The sequence below is a fragment of the Podarcis tiliguerta genome, assembly GCF_965153285.1.
Source record: "Podarcis tiliguerta genome assembly, chromosome: 1".
Classification (NCBI taxonomy): Eukaryota; Metazoa; Chordata; class Lepidosauria; order Squamata; family Lacertidae; genus Podarcis; species Podarcis tiliguerta.
Window position 1 is genome coordinate 26201325 of NC_139534.1, and position 15398 is coordinate 26216722.

Genomic DNA, 15398 nt, shown 5'->3' on the forward strand with positions numbered 1-15398 from the left:
GGCCGTCACAGCAAAAGGAAGTGCCTTCTGAGGAGGGATGCAGTGCCTTTCCCTGATCATTTGCAAATGACCACAAGGAGCTCCTGGTGGGACTCAAGAGGTGAGGTGTTTTCACATGGCAGGGCCCTGCGATGTCATTGGATTGCTAGGCTTTGAAAGTCAACATTCTGGCCATCGTTTGGGCTCAGTGGTATAAGGGGTGAAGGTAGAACAGCAAAGTCCAAGAAAAATCAATGGAAAAGATAAGGAAAACGCCATGTTTTTTCCTGTGTGTTTTAAGAAAATTGGAAATGGCTTGATGTTGAGATACGTTTTAAAAAGCTTCCCGCAGCTTCACCTGTTACATTGCCCAGTGAGCATACCATACATTTAAAGCACATTTCAAACACATCCCCACCCCGCAAGAAGTCTGCAAACTGTAGTTTGTTAAGGGTGCTGGGAACTGTAGCGCTTGGAACTACAGCTTCCAGAATTTTTTTTTTTAGAGGGGAGTTGTGCTTCAAACGCATGCCCTGTATGAAGCCTGTATTAAAATGCCTTAACTTTCACCTGGAATCAAAACGATGACCTGTAGGAAAAGTTTTTGTTTTTCAAAAAGCATCTTGACTTTGCTGCTATCGCAGGAACGGCTCCCCCCAATCCCACTGCAGTATTGCACTGAGATCTGCTCTTCACTCCTGGTCAGCAATGCCTGCCAGTCAACAAGAAGAAGTGCTTTGTGTGGCAGAGGGCCAAGCCCACACAGCAATTTAACCAGAAAACCGACATCAGCAAGAATGACTCAATGAGGAACAGTCTATTCTCTTTAGCTAGCTATATCCAGGGAATTAGAACAAAAAAAATTGTTCTTCTACGGTTCCAAAAGAGTCAGACCAGGTTCTTAGACATTCTTCTGCTGCTGCTGGGGAATAGGTGGCCCTCCAGATATTGTTGAACTACAGACTCCCTCAACTTTGACCTTTGGCTGGTCTGATGGGAACAGGAATCCTGTTCTTCATTCCTGAGCTAAGAGGTGGAATGAACAAGTGAGCCCCTAGCAATGATCATCCAAGTCCATCGGTGAACTGCCTTGGTCCAAACGCTTTATTTCACAAGCACCATGGACAGCTCACTTAAAGAACTGATTAAATTTGCCACTGGGCAGAGAATCGAGCAATTTGGCATCGGGCCACTTATTTATTTGCCTTTCCTGCATGAGAAATGTGGTGTTTTTTTCCTTCATACATGTGTATCACTAATTGTTCTTTTCCTCTTTAATGGGAATGACCCATATGTTCTATGGTGGGGGTGTAGGTTCCATCTGCTGTGTTTAAGGGACAGGTACTTGCCTGCTTTTTAATCACGGGGGGAGGGATGCTCATGACTCCTTTTTATTTTTTGAGTTTTATTTATTTATTAAAGTTCTTGTGTCTTTTTAAAAGGAAGTTTTTTTTGCATCCATTCCCATTTTCAAAGGCAGAGTTAGTGGGATCTTCATCTGCTATGCCAGGCACGTCCAACTTTGATTAGGGTGTGATCTACAATGCAATATCAAAAAACTGGCCGTGATCTACAACCCTCTGAAGTCATCTAAATAAATAACTAATGGATGGATGGATCTTTATTTCATAGATACAGTAGTTATGCTTGGATATCATCATGAGAGATCCAAATAGTTGTTAGATGGACAAGTAACTAAACAAGTGAGAAAAGTCAAAGTATATTTTTGTATTAATTTACACAGATCTGAGGAGCCAGTCAGAGTGCTCCAGACTTCTCCGTCTTTCCCCTACTGTTGCTTTAAATCACAGCTGACTGCGTGTTAGCATCCCTACTCCCTTCCTCCCTCTCTTTCCCCTACTGTTGCGTTAAAGCTCAAACTGATGGAGTGCTAAGGGGGCTTTTCCCTATGTGTTTTGTTTTTGCCTTCCTCGCTGTTTGGGGTTGTGTGTCCTTTTTTATTCCTTTTATTGTATTTGAACTAGCAGGCAAGCAGGCACACAGATTTTCATTTCCTGCCTCCCCCCCCCCCACCACATCCCCCTCACTCCACCACTGGAGCTCTAACCCCCAAGAAGGCAAGCTGGCTTCAGAAGGAGGCGGCGGCGGAGGAGCCTGTGATCGACCAATATCAGTCCCAGGATCTCAGAGTTGATCGTCATTGACGTCTTGGACATGCCTGCTATGCCACCCCAGATTTAATGGTTGCTTTAGATAATGTATCCCAGTAATGCGTTCTACCTGAGGCTGCCTATAGCATCCAGGTAGCTGACGAGAACTGGGCTCAAAGGAGCATATTAGTAGGGAGTCAAACAAAATAATTCTAGTACAGTGGTATCTCTGGTTACATACTTGATTCGTTCCGGAGGTCCGTTCTTAACCTGAAACTATTCTTAACCTGAAGCACCACTTTAGCTAATGGGGCCTCCCGCTGCTGCCACACCGCCGCCAGGCGATTTCTGTTCTCATCCTGAAGCAAAGTTCTTAACCCGAGGTACTATTTCTGGGTTAGCGGAGTCTATAACCTGAACCATATGTAACCTGAAGCATATGTAACCCGAGGTACCACTGTATAGTGTAGTATAGTATAGTCAACAGACCCCTGGTAGAATCAGTGCTCAGGCTCCCACTAGTGTAATGGGACTTTCTCCCCTTCTCCCCCTGTGTGTCCCCTGCACCTCCCCAAAATGTACTCTGGGGGATCAGAAGCACCCCCAGAAGAGCATGTGAGGGGCGGAGAGGGGGGAATTATTCCATCTGAGAAGCTGAAGTGCTTGCACTGATGGAGCAATTGGAAGACCATGACACTGAGTTTCCCCCCTGTGTATTTATTTTATTCTGCTTTTGGCAGAAAGGCTGTCAAAGCAGTGAACAGAATTAATGCATGTTAACAGAGAAATATACAATAAAAGTGCAGTGCATACAACAGATGGATGAAAGTAATATGAAATGAAAATAGCATGGAAATTCAGTCAAGAATACTAGGACTGGCTGAATCCTGGATCCCGAACAGGGATGGACTTTGGTCTTTCAAATTTCAGTGGTATGTGTGAGGCCAAAATTTGGCATCCCTACACCTCTGGTATTCAGTGCTGCTCACTTCACTATGTCATAGTTGTGACACCCTTAGGCTCGGCGCCCAGTGCAGCAGAACTGATTGTGTTGCCCTAAACCTGCCTCTGTCCTGAGCCACATCAGGGCAATTTGGTTTGGCTTGAGATTCAGCTGGAGCATGTTGAGGCAGTCCCAGATCACACTCTGGGTTGAATTGGGCCCACCTGGGTCAATTGGAGGCTGTCAAAACACAGGGCAGTAAGGTAGCATGGAGCACTGGGATGGGGGAGAGAAGATGCAGGAAGCCTGTCTGAAATATTCTCCGAGTCGAGTCTGAATTTCATGCTCTTTATTCAGCTTGTAGTAGGAATGAATGAAACTTTCCCCAAAACATCTAACTACAGTGGTGCCTCGCAAGACGAAAAGAATCCGTTCCGCGAGTCTCTTCGTCTTGCGGTTTTTTTTGTCTTGCGAAGCAAGCCCATTAGCGGATTAGCGCTATTAGCGCTATTAGCGGTTTAGTGGCTATTAGCGGCTATTAAAGGCTTAAGGGATTAGCGGATTAGCTGCTAAAAGGCTATTAGCGGCTTAGATCAGCTGATAAGCGGCTTAGATCAGCTGTTCAGCGGCTTAGCGAACAGCTGTTAAGCGGCTTAGGGGCTTGGGGAAAAGGCTGGGAGGGGAAAAAAACCCCCAGGAATCGCAAGACATTTTCGTCTTGCGAAGCAAGCCCATAGCAAATTCGTTTTGCGAAGCACCTCCAAAACGGAAAACCCTTTCGTCTAGCGGGTTTTCCGTCTTGCGAGGCATTCGTCTTGCAGGGCACCACTGTATATGTACATTATTTACACAATGGGCCCCATGTGATTAGCTAATTCAGGGCTGCTCCTGTAAGCCAATCAGGTTGCGGATTCACTTCCTCCAGAAACCTGATTGGCTGCTCCTGCAGGCCAATCAGATTGCTGATTCACTTCACCCAGGAGCCTGATTGGCTGCATCTACAGGCCAATCAGGTTGCTGATTCACTTTACCCAGGAGCCTGATTGGCTGCTCCTGCAGGCCAATCAGGTCGCTGATTCACTTCCACCTGGAGCTGTATTGGGTGGCTCCTTGCAGACCAACCAGACTGCTGCATTCTGGATCCTATTGTTCTAGGATTCAGCTCAGTACATAACACAGCCTGAGTCTCCTTCACTCCAACTACATGTTTAATGGAGGTTTAAAGCCATAATTTATAGAATGATACAATTGTAGAGCTGGAAGGGACCCAAGGGTCATCAAGTCCAACTCCCTGTAATGCAGGAATCTCAGCTAAAGCATCCACGACAAACACCGTGCGAACCATCCTGATTCAGTTTGAGGCCTGGAGCCATGTCAGGTTGACCAAGGATCCCTAATCACGGAAGTGAAAGGCATTTCCTCTTATGTACAAATGGATTTGAAAAGTAAACGCAAAGAAGAAGAAGAAAAGAAGAAGAAGAAGAGTTTGGATTTGATATCCCGCCTTTCACTCCCTTTAAGGAGTCTCAAAGTGGCTCACATTCTCCTTTCCCTTCCTCCCCCACAACAAACACTCTGTGAGGTGAGTGGGGCTGAGAGACTTCAAAGAAGTGTGACTAGCCCAAGGTCACCCAGCAGCTGCATGTGGAGGAGCGGAGACGCAAACCCGGTTCCCCAGATTACGAGACTACCGCTCTTAACCACTACACCACACTGGCTGCAAATCCTGTCTTACTGACAGTGAATGGGTGTTGAAAGTTTAAATATGGTGTCAGCCAGGAAGAGTTTGTGAAGCGCCTTCAAGAAATGCATCTTACCCTGCTGCCCAGGTGAGATGAGGAAAAGAGATTAATGTATATTTTGGGCACTTCTGGAAAGATCTTCAGAACATTGAGAACTACTTGATTGGGAATTGTGAGGGGATGGGGGGGGGAGGAAGGGATGACCTGCAGATGATCACATCTTGGTTTGACATTTCTAGGAGGCTGGTGCTCTTTTGTTCACTTTAAATTTACAAGTGATAAGGGAGGAACTGGCAGTGATTCACAGCAATGAATTTACTGGGTGTTGTTGCCACTCAGTTTGCTTGAACATCCTCCCCTGGCTTCCTGTAATGTAGTCTCTCCTGAGTCCTCTCTGGAGAGAGAAAAAATTGAACCTTCCTTCTCAGGTGCTGGCTATCATAGCAAAAGCTGGATATTTCATAAAACCCACTGGATGATACCAAAGGTCATGACTACATCCTCTGGTAATGAATTTCATGGTTTAACTATGTGCTGTGTGAAGGAATACTTGCTTTTGTTTGTCATCTGTTCAGCAGCACTGAATAATTGTGGTTTGAACCTTAGGATGGATGGATGGAGAAAAGTATATTTATTTTTTGCCTTCCTCCCAGCAATTCCTTTCTTCATTGTTTGGCTACACTCCATCACAGAGTTAGATGAACTTAAGGCTTTGAGTTCAGCCATGCCTGCCTCTGTGCTGCTTTGTGGCTATCACTTTTTATCCCGACATTGATTGTGATGATTTCTGTAAGTGGATATCATCATAGTCCTTCTTAGTAGGAAAGTGTGTTTTTTTAAGTACTTCAAAGCCTTTTGGGGTAATGGGAACTGGGATATTTATCTGAATAGCACATGGAACCGGCACACAATACAATTTTCTTCCCTATCAGTGCAACGTCCCGTCTCCATGAGATGAAATTTAAATAGTTAAGTGGATTTTTATTAGAAATCGGTCATGAAGATTCCAATTCAGATGTCAAAGGTTGACAGCATTATGTAGAAAAAGCCCATGACGTGGCCTTTATTTTGAACTTTGGTGCTGACATGTGACAAAAATAAGCATGATAATTTTACGGCTTATTTCTTTTTCTGTCTGAAATGTAGCTTTATTAATCTGAAAGACAGCTGATTTTCCAAGGTCAAAAGAGCTTAGCAACCAATTGATGAGCTATTATTCGTATCTTGTGGTTTTCTTGATGGTGCTGTATTAATAATATGTGAGCAGAAGAGGCCATAAAAATTCCATTTAAAGGTATTAAGGCATACTGGGACATTTAATCAGGTTAAAACTCCCATTGGTTGGCTCCAGACAGAGTGTTGTTCAGTTGATGATTAACGAAGTGTGCAGAATATAAAGATGAATGCCTATTACATCAGTTGAGAGAATGACCTTTTCCCCATTGGGCCATCTAACAAATAGTTGAGTGGAAACGCATGGCATTGCTTTACTTGTCCTTTGAACTGGGCAGTGTACAAAGGGCAAGAAAATCAATGTTTCTAAAGCTGATGATCAGAGCAAAAAATAAAATAAAATAACAAAGGCATACAGTATGGGAATGTTTGGGGTTTAGACAAGCTGAACAGGAAATCAGGTTATAGCCTTAGGTCTGTTCTACACCCAGTAACTCTTTTAATACCAGTGCTAGCCCTCTAAGCAGGATCTAAGCAGGAAATGATATATGCAGCATTTCAATATAAGAACATAAGAAGAGCCTGTTAGATCAGGCCAATGGCAAAGAAAAATCGCTTTATATGGGTTGTTTATGCAGTCTAACACTGTGATGCCAGATGGCGCTGTGGGGCCCAGGTAAGCCCCACCCCGCATAATCAATCACAAGGTGCAGTGCACACACACCATTGGAATGGGAATTCCCATCGACTTTGTGGGGGCCCAGCCCCCTCAAATAATTTATTGTGGGGGCCGAAGCCCCTGGGAGTTGGATTCTATGCAGCAGAGCATAGACATCATTGCTCAAGAGTTGTTTAAAGACCTCTCACAAAGGGAAATTTACCACCCCTCTAAGCTGGCTCATATAGGGACGTGGGTGGCGCTGTGGGTAAAAGCCTCAGCGCCTAGGGCTTGCCGATCGAAAGGTCGGCAGTTTGAATCCCTGCAACGGGGTGAGCTCCCGTTGTTCGGTCCCAGCACCTGCCAACCTAGCAGTTCGAAAGCACTCCCGGGTGCAAGTAGATAAATAGGGACCGCTTACTAGCGGGAAGGTAAACGGCATTCCGTGTGCAGCTCTGGCTCGCCAGAGCAGCGATGTCACGCTGGCCACGTGACCCGGAAGTGTCTCTGGACAGCGCTGGCCCCTGGCCTCATGAGTGAGATGGGCGCACAACCCTAGAGTCTGTCAAGACTGGCCCGTACGGGCAGGGGTACCTTTACCTTTAAGTTGGCTCATATTGTTGATCTACCTTCACTATTAAGATGTTTCTCCCAGTGCTCAACTCAAATTAGACTTTCTGTAACTTAAACTCATTACTCCTGCCATCTGGAGCAGCAGACAGCAAATATTATGATGAGGTGAAGAGTATAAGACAATTTCATGTGTTCATATGGCTTGGTGCACCAGTAAAAAGAAGTTTTCAGCCAGCATGGCTGTAGAATGACGCCCTGTTAAAAATCAGTATGTTCATATATAACCGAATGAAAAGTACATGTTGGAAAATTGTAATCAAGCCATTGCAAAATTAATTGGACTTTTTGAACATACTGTACACCCCACTCCGACCATGCTGAATGAATAAAGACCTATTTTCATCATACAAAAATGTGTTTTTAAAGACTCTGAATGACAGGTGCAATATTTCAATGAATAAAGAATTGTCCTTTAAGGAACCTTTTTACTTATTTGGGGGGGGGGGGATTAATTGGAAAATCAACTGGATAGAAATGAAAAAATATATATACTTCGTTTCAGTGAGAGCCTGAGCCTGAAAATCTGTTTTCGGTGCAATAAATCATCACTGAAGCATGTGAAAATAATAAAGAAATGTGAGCATGTACAGAGTGCATTTTTTCTTTCAGCAAAGTGTAACCATAGCTTCTCTGCCACACATAGTGTTGTTGTTTTTTAAACAGAGCCTGTAGTTAATCTTCTAGACACATTAGGGAGGAGATTGCTTCTACATAAAATCTTTACTAGTCATCTTGTAACTCTGGTACAGATCTTTTACCAGTTTCCATGGTTAAGAATGGTGTATGTTGCCTTTTTCAATTTCAATTCCCCGCCCCATCTCTGACTTGTGTCCCCGTCCCCCCCCCCCCCCCGGTTCACCCAGAGCAATCTAGGGCTATCAAAAGGGTGGGGGTTGAACAGTAAGGAGCAGGTGGGGAGGAGATGATGAAGGCAAGAATCTCTGCCTGCATATCTCCTTCTCCCCTGCCCTCCTCACTGCCAACCACACGTTTAATTAGGGTTTAAAACCTTAACTAAACATCAGGACTGTGCATTTGCCCTGTTTCAGTTTGGAGGCTGGATCAGTCCAGGTTGAATCTGGACTAGATCAGGACCACTAATTGGACCCGGAACCAACTTAAGGGTGCCTAGTAATGAAATCCTTTAAGCCTTTTGTAGACTTGGACTGCCATACCTGAAAGATGGTCTCTGTATATATGAGCTTGTGTGTGTGTGTGTGTGTGTGTGTAGTTGAGGTCTGATGATCTAGAAAATGCTCCCTGTCCTCTCCTTGCATGGAGATCTCCTAGGACACAGGGAACGTTTATTTCTGGCAACCTTGATTTTTTGGCTGCTGTTTGGTTTTAAAACCCCTGGCTTTGAAATGATGGTCTTCTCATCTTGTAGTAGCCCAGTGCATTTAAATCAGTGCAGAACATTCTAAATCAGTGCCTTTAGCCAGAATCCAATGCAACCCTACAAAGACCAAGCTGCCATATACACATTCCATTAGCTTGTGTGTGTGTGTGTTTTATTTATGACTACTGAATGAGTATTGTTCCTCATAAAGATATAAAGTTTTGGCAGAGGAAAATGAGGATCCATCCACAAGTTAGCATTTTGCCAAGGTGCTCTACAAAGTGTCAGGCTATCTTCCACACCAAGCTATTTCAGACCTTTCTGCAGCTCATGTACTGCTAAAATTATAGCTATTCAAGTGTATTAATGGCATGATGTACTGAAAGAAAACTGCTTTGTGTTCATCCATTCTCTTGTATCACATGATAATCAATTATGCACATACATATGTGCTTTTACAGGCCAAGTAATAATTGTTAATAATATATTCTGCTATTATATTTTAACGGTATGGCTTCATGATGACTGTTTCAAGTGTCCACTAGTCAGCAATCTATAACCTAATTACAGAATGGAACATTTATTAGTAATTTTGCATAGCAATAAACGATCCGTTCTGGAGAAGAAGTATGGTAAACTAGTAAATTCTGTCTGTAAGATAAAAAATAGCATTGTCTAACTATTGCATAGAAACAGCCTTATTTTTTTTCTTATTGCCACTGTTTCATAGAACCCATTCCACATCTTAGATCCTCTAAAGTTCATAATGTACATCCTTATTCAGCTGAAAATACAGTTCTATACATGTCTTCACAGATGTAAGCATGATTATATTCAGTAGATATTGCCCCATGGCAAATGGGCATAGGATTACTGCCTGAATCAAACATTGTACTTACTCAGCTTGTCTGGTTTGCTTGAAACCTTGTATTTCATATTTCTTTTACCTCAGCAGGTAACCATTTCATATGGTCAGTATTTTAAAGCCAGCTGACCCTAAACTGACATTTCAGATTTCACATTTACCCAAAATTTGTGCTGCATTTATTGCACATGCTGAGATAAAATATTATTTTAAATAGGCATTTTCTGATAAATTGCACATTTAACTGCGTGTTTAAATACAACTTTGGTACAATTATTTAATATAAAAAGCCACCCCAGAAAAATGCAGAAATGGGGTGGAACTGACTTATGAATGCACATATGTGGTCTCTTATTATTACTGTTATTAGCTTTCTTAGCAAAGAAAGTTTGCTCGCCACTTAGGGATTTTTAAGAAGAATGTAATAGAAGATCCCCGCCCCTGCAAGTTTAATGAGTTTAATATATTTACTGTATATATCACATTTATATACACACCCAAAAGGAGTCTCAAAGTGGTTTCCAAGAAAAATAGAGAAATGTTAAAAATGTTCATCCAAAAGAAAAGAGAAGAAATATCTGCTGGTGACATAAAATGCTCACCAACATCCAAGACCAAGGATGGGAGAATCAAAATCTCTGTCAGGAACCATAAAGATATTGTTGTCAGTGCTAGGTGAGGTTCCCTGGGAAGAGAAGTCCATAATGGAGGGGAGTATGACAGAAAATACCCATTATTTTGTTACCACTCTCCAAATGTCGTTAGATTGGAGCAAGTCTGCTTTTCTTTCATTCTTTCCCCCCGATTCTGAGCCCCAATTTTTTTGGCTGAGAACTTCTAGCTTATTCATTATTCTGCCTACCTGGTGAGATCATCAGTGGAGACTCTCACCTTTGCCCCATCATTCTCTGAGGTTATTGGTAGTAACCTGAGGTAAAGACTTATTGGGGATGGCACCTTAACTCTAGTATTCTGTTTCCTAGAAAGCCCATCATTTATCTTTAGTAAGCCGTTGAAAACAGTCCTCTTCATGTTCTCTAGTTTCTTGCTTGGAAGATTTTGCTGCTGCTGCTGCTGCTGCTGATCTTTCTGTGTGTGTCTGTGTGTGTTGTACATTTATAAATCCTTCATGTTCTATAGCGTTTGTCTGGTGTGTTTTTTTTTGTATTTAAGCTGATGTGGGAGCTTCTTTGTGTGACTGAAGATCTGTATATAAACACTGTGATAAATGAAAGAAATGCAGACATTTGAGATCACTTATGCAACTTCCATCTGCATCTCTTTTGGAACAAATTGTGCAATTTAACTGCATTCCATAGTTTAATAAGTCTGCTTGATGAGCATGAGGATACTTTATTTAAAGCTGATGCTGTTCAAACACTCCTTCATCTAAGCATGTTTAGGCCATCGCTAATTGGACAGGCTTTGAAAGCTGTAATAGAAAATGCATTAACTCAGATGCCCTGTTTTTGAAAACTTTTCAGCTTTTTCCCTTTTCAGCTTTATTTATTTATTTTAGAAAAGGGTTCATCCACTTGCTGCTCAGTCAAGAAGCTTTTGTAGCAGGTAACACAGTTGAAAACATGCAGGGGCACAATCCAGTCCCTTCATGAGCATGTATGGAGGACTCCCTTAGGCTTATCAGAGTCCTTCCCTCTTTCTGTCAACATGTGCAAAAAGCAGTGGCATGCAGTCAGTGGACTGAGGTGACAACTAAGCTAGTCCCTTAAATGTTCCCGGTAAATTAGAGTATTAAAACCTGACATCTAGGGCCGTCTTAAGCATATGCGGTGCTGGGGTGCAAAGATCCGCCTGGAGTTGTTGACCTTTTTTTAGGAGGAAACCCCAAAGTTGCTGACCATTTTTTTAGGGAGTTGACACCACACTTATCTCTACTCAGGAAAAGAAAATGGGAAACATAAGGAGCTCAGCACAACAAACCAGCCCGAGGCTCAGCATCGACAACTGAGCAAAGCGGGGTGCCTCGTGGTGTAAGCAGCATGCGCCGGGTGGGCCTCTCGATGGCCCTACACCAATCCCAGGCACGCAGGACGGCGAAGCCAGTCGGCCGCCTCAGCGCCTCGCTAACTTGCTCACCCCCGAACTCGTGGCACAGAGCCGCTCACTGCAGTGCTCTGACTGATGGGCGGGCTCTTCCCACACTCCAACTCTGGGGCCCCAGACTTTCGGCCTGGTGCCCCTGAGAGCCCTGCGCCCGGGTGCCCCGCACCCCTGGCACCTATGGTTAAGATGGCCCTGCTGACATCTCCTTCTCAAAGCCTGGGAAGCTTCTGTCTGGCTTAAGGAGGGAGGTGCATGGCTGACAGGGTCCAAGAGCCCTCCCACCACCTCCCCAAAGCCTGCCCGACTTTGGGAAGGAGGGACTCCAGCATTCTGTCAGAGGCTTCTGTCAGGCTTAGGGAGGGAGGCACAATGCTCAAATGTGCACGGGACAGCACAACGTCACATGCACAACATCGCCCCCCCCATCACCTTTTGAAAGCCTCTGGCTTTATTTGGTTCCCTATGAAAAATTTCACTGCATGTCACTAGCACACAGGTATGTGTGAAAGTAAACTCTGAAAAAAACATGTTTAAACTATGCAGTGTTCCTGTTCAAGGGACTATTCCATTCACCCTCTCTTTGGCTTTCTGTCTCTCCACCCCCACCAAGAGTCAGGACCCCATAACCACTAAGCATGCACACTCCTTATTGACCTATTCCCCCCCTTAGCTCCCCCCCCCTTTCACAAACTTTGGATTTGTCTCAGTAAAAACGTCTTCATATGCATGGAGGTAGCTATTTTGGTTGGGACGCGGGTGGTGCTGTGGGTAAAAGCCTCAGCGCCTAGGGCTTGCCGATCGAAAGGTCGGCGGTTTGAATCCCCGCGGCGGGGTGCGCTCCCGTTGCTCGGTCCCAGCGCCTGCCAACCTAGCAGTTCGAAAGCACTCTCGGGTGCAAGTAGATAAATAGGGACCGCTTACTAGCGGGAAGGTAAACGGCGTTTCCGTGTGCGGCTCTGGCTCTCCAGAGCAGCGATGTCACGCTGGCCACGTGACCCGGAAGTGTCTCCGGACAGCGCTGGCCCCCGGCCTCTTGAGTGAGATGGGCGCACAACCCTAGAGTCTGTCAAGACTGGCCCGTACGGGCAGAGGTACCTTTAGCTATTTTGGTTACTGAAGGATCTATCATTGGAGAACGAGTTTGCTGTTAGGCTATAGAATAGAAGGTCTTTGCTCACATCTCAGATCTTTATCCAGCATGTGGGGCAGGAGGGCAAGAGGACAAGTGCTCCCTGACCAATGACTTGTGGGACACATTAAGACCCCCTACTCATTATGCCTATTTATGCCCATGAGCTGGAGGTGCCCCATTGCTACTCTTACAGGAAAACCCCAGCTTTCTTTAAAGTATAGTTTACAATTATATAATGTACATTGATCCCTATATGAGATTTAGTTGCTGTTGTTGTTGCAACTACAGGCAGTGCCAACTATTCAAAAACACATAGTACTCTGGATTCTTGGATAAACCATTGCAATCCGGTACATCAAGCCAGTGTATTATCCAAATAACATCTGCTACTTTGCAAGTTATTCCAAAAAAAATAATTTTTCAGTGTAGATGGTAGTGGCCATGGGTGCAGAACAAGAAGTAATGTTTTTAAGTCTCCTTGGGTGGCATCTTAACTCCCACACCCTCCTAGTTGCCATGGTAACTTCCTCCTCCCTTTAGCCCCCCTGTTGTCCATCACCATATGTAAACTTGCAGCCTCTTGCTCCTCTTCAGCTTTCCAACTTTGAAAACAGAGGCATTCCAATGTTCCTTTGGAGTCAGTGTCCAGATTGCTGACACCTACAGATTATTCCACCTCTGAGTATGTATCTGATATGGCAATGCCATCACTTACGTCTCAAGAATAAAGCCTTCTTAGGTGACTTCAGAGGGATGGTTTCATCCTTGCCTGCCTCAGTCTTCTTATTTTAACACTAAGGGAATTATTAATGCATCATAAATCCTTTAAAAAAACACACCCAGGCTATTTCTGCATATCCGTACAGGAGATGACAGAACATCTTTTTAAAAGGAAAGGAAAGAAATTGCCCACTTGCAAAAGTGAAATGCCACATAAGTTTAGGATACATTCGAAAAATTATAATTTCTGGATTTAAACATAAATAAATAATCAAAACATACCTACGGAAATCTTAGCATTCTGAATGTATGCCTACATCCACATTGACTGAACTATCTACTATATTTCTTAACAAAACAGGGCAGGAAGTAAATAAACTTAGGTAAAGGTAAAGGTACCCCTAACCATTAGGTCCAGTCGCGGACGACTCTGGGGTTGCGGCACTCATCTCACTCTATAGGCCAAGGGAGCATGCGTTTGTCCGCAGACAGCTTCTGGGTCATGTGGCCAGCATGACTAAGCCGCTTCTGGTGAACCAGAGCAGCGCATGGAAATGTTGTTTACCTTCCCGCTGAAGCAGTACCTATTTATCTACTTGCACTTTGATGTGCTTTCAAACTCCTAGGTGGGCAGGAGCTGGGACCGAACAATGGGTGCTCACCCTGTCATGGGGATTTGAACCACCAACCTTCTGATCGGCAAGCCCTAGGCTCTGTGGTTTAGACCACAGCGCCACTAATTTTCTGTCCCCTTTGCCCCCCCTTTTTTGGTATGCAATTTCTTTCCTCATAAATTGAAATGGAAACTGGTCAGGGAAATGGAGAAATCATTGCATTGTGCTACTGTTTTTCTTTCTGAATTATCTGCTAAGTTCCCCCAGCAAGCCTGTCAGATAAACTTTGAAGAAGATTATGGAGTATATTCTAGAACCATGTTTCCCAATCTTGGACCTCCAGCTGTTTTTGGACAACTTCCATCATCCCTAGCTAACAAGACCAGTAGTCCAAATTCAGCTGGAGACCCAAGGTTGGGAAACATTGTACTCTAGACTGTGTGTGCCCTTTCTTCACACATGGGACCCCATAGCCATGGGAAGTTGTGTGCAATGACTCCAGAGTTCATCATTGACATAGAAGCTGAGGGGCCAGTAATGTTGATAGAGAAACCCTGGGTCTGAACCTTACCAGTGAACCAGAAACCCTAGGGACCAAGATGCCCAAAACCAATGCATGAAGCCCCTGAGCCCAGGTCAAGCAAAAGTATAGCCAACTTGCTTCCTGCAGCTTCCTTCATGGAACCAGTGGGTCAGTGGGCCCAACATGAGTTTATGGAGGGATAAGAGAGTCCTAATGTTGGCCCAAAGAGCTGCTCCTTTAAGGCTCTGGACTTTTCATTTAGGCAGCTCTTCTTAGAAAAAAGCACACCAGGAACTCAGGCCAATGTAAGTTTCAATAGTGGGAGTAGTCCCTACTCACAAATAAATAATCAATTTTAACAAAAACTGATCCATTCAAAAGTATGTATTCTGACAAGGATTACAAACTCAAATAGAGATTACACTCTAACAGAGATTACAAACTCAAATTTATATATTTAATAACAAGAGCTCTTCTTAGTAGCCTGTGCTCTGTCCAGGGTCCTGAAACAACTGCTGCTAAACTTAGTAGCCTGTGCTCTGTCCAGGGTCCTGAAACAACTGCTGCTAAACTTGGCGAAACTTTGCCTGTCCTCTTCATCCAATCCAGACTGTTTTTTTCCAGATCTGTACCCTCTCAATTCACCCAAGGTCTCTGCTTTGTCAGGACAGGAGCATGGGTTGTGGTGGGCAAAATGTGTTTCACAGAGGTCCACTGACTACCTTTTCAATGAGGCACTTCAGGCTTCCTTGAAGTGACTGAACACATTTTTAAACCACTACCCTAAGAGAGGAGGAAATTCAACTTATTTCCTGCTAACCTTGGCACGCTGCTGTGTTAAAAACGTTCTCCTCATGAAAGCTGCCATGATTTCAGAAATGTCATTGCTATTTTATGACATT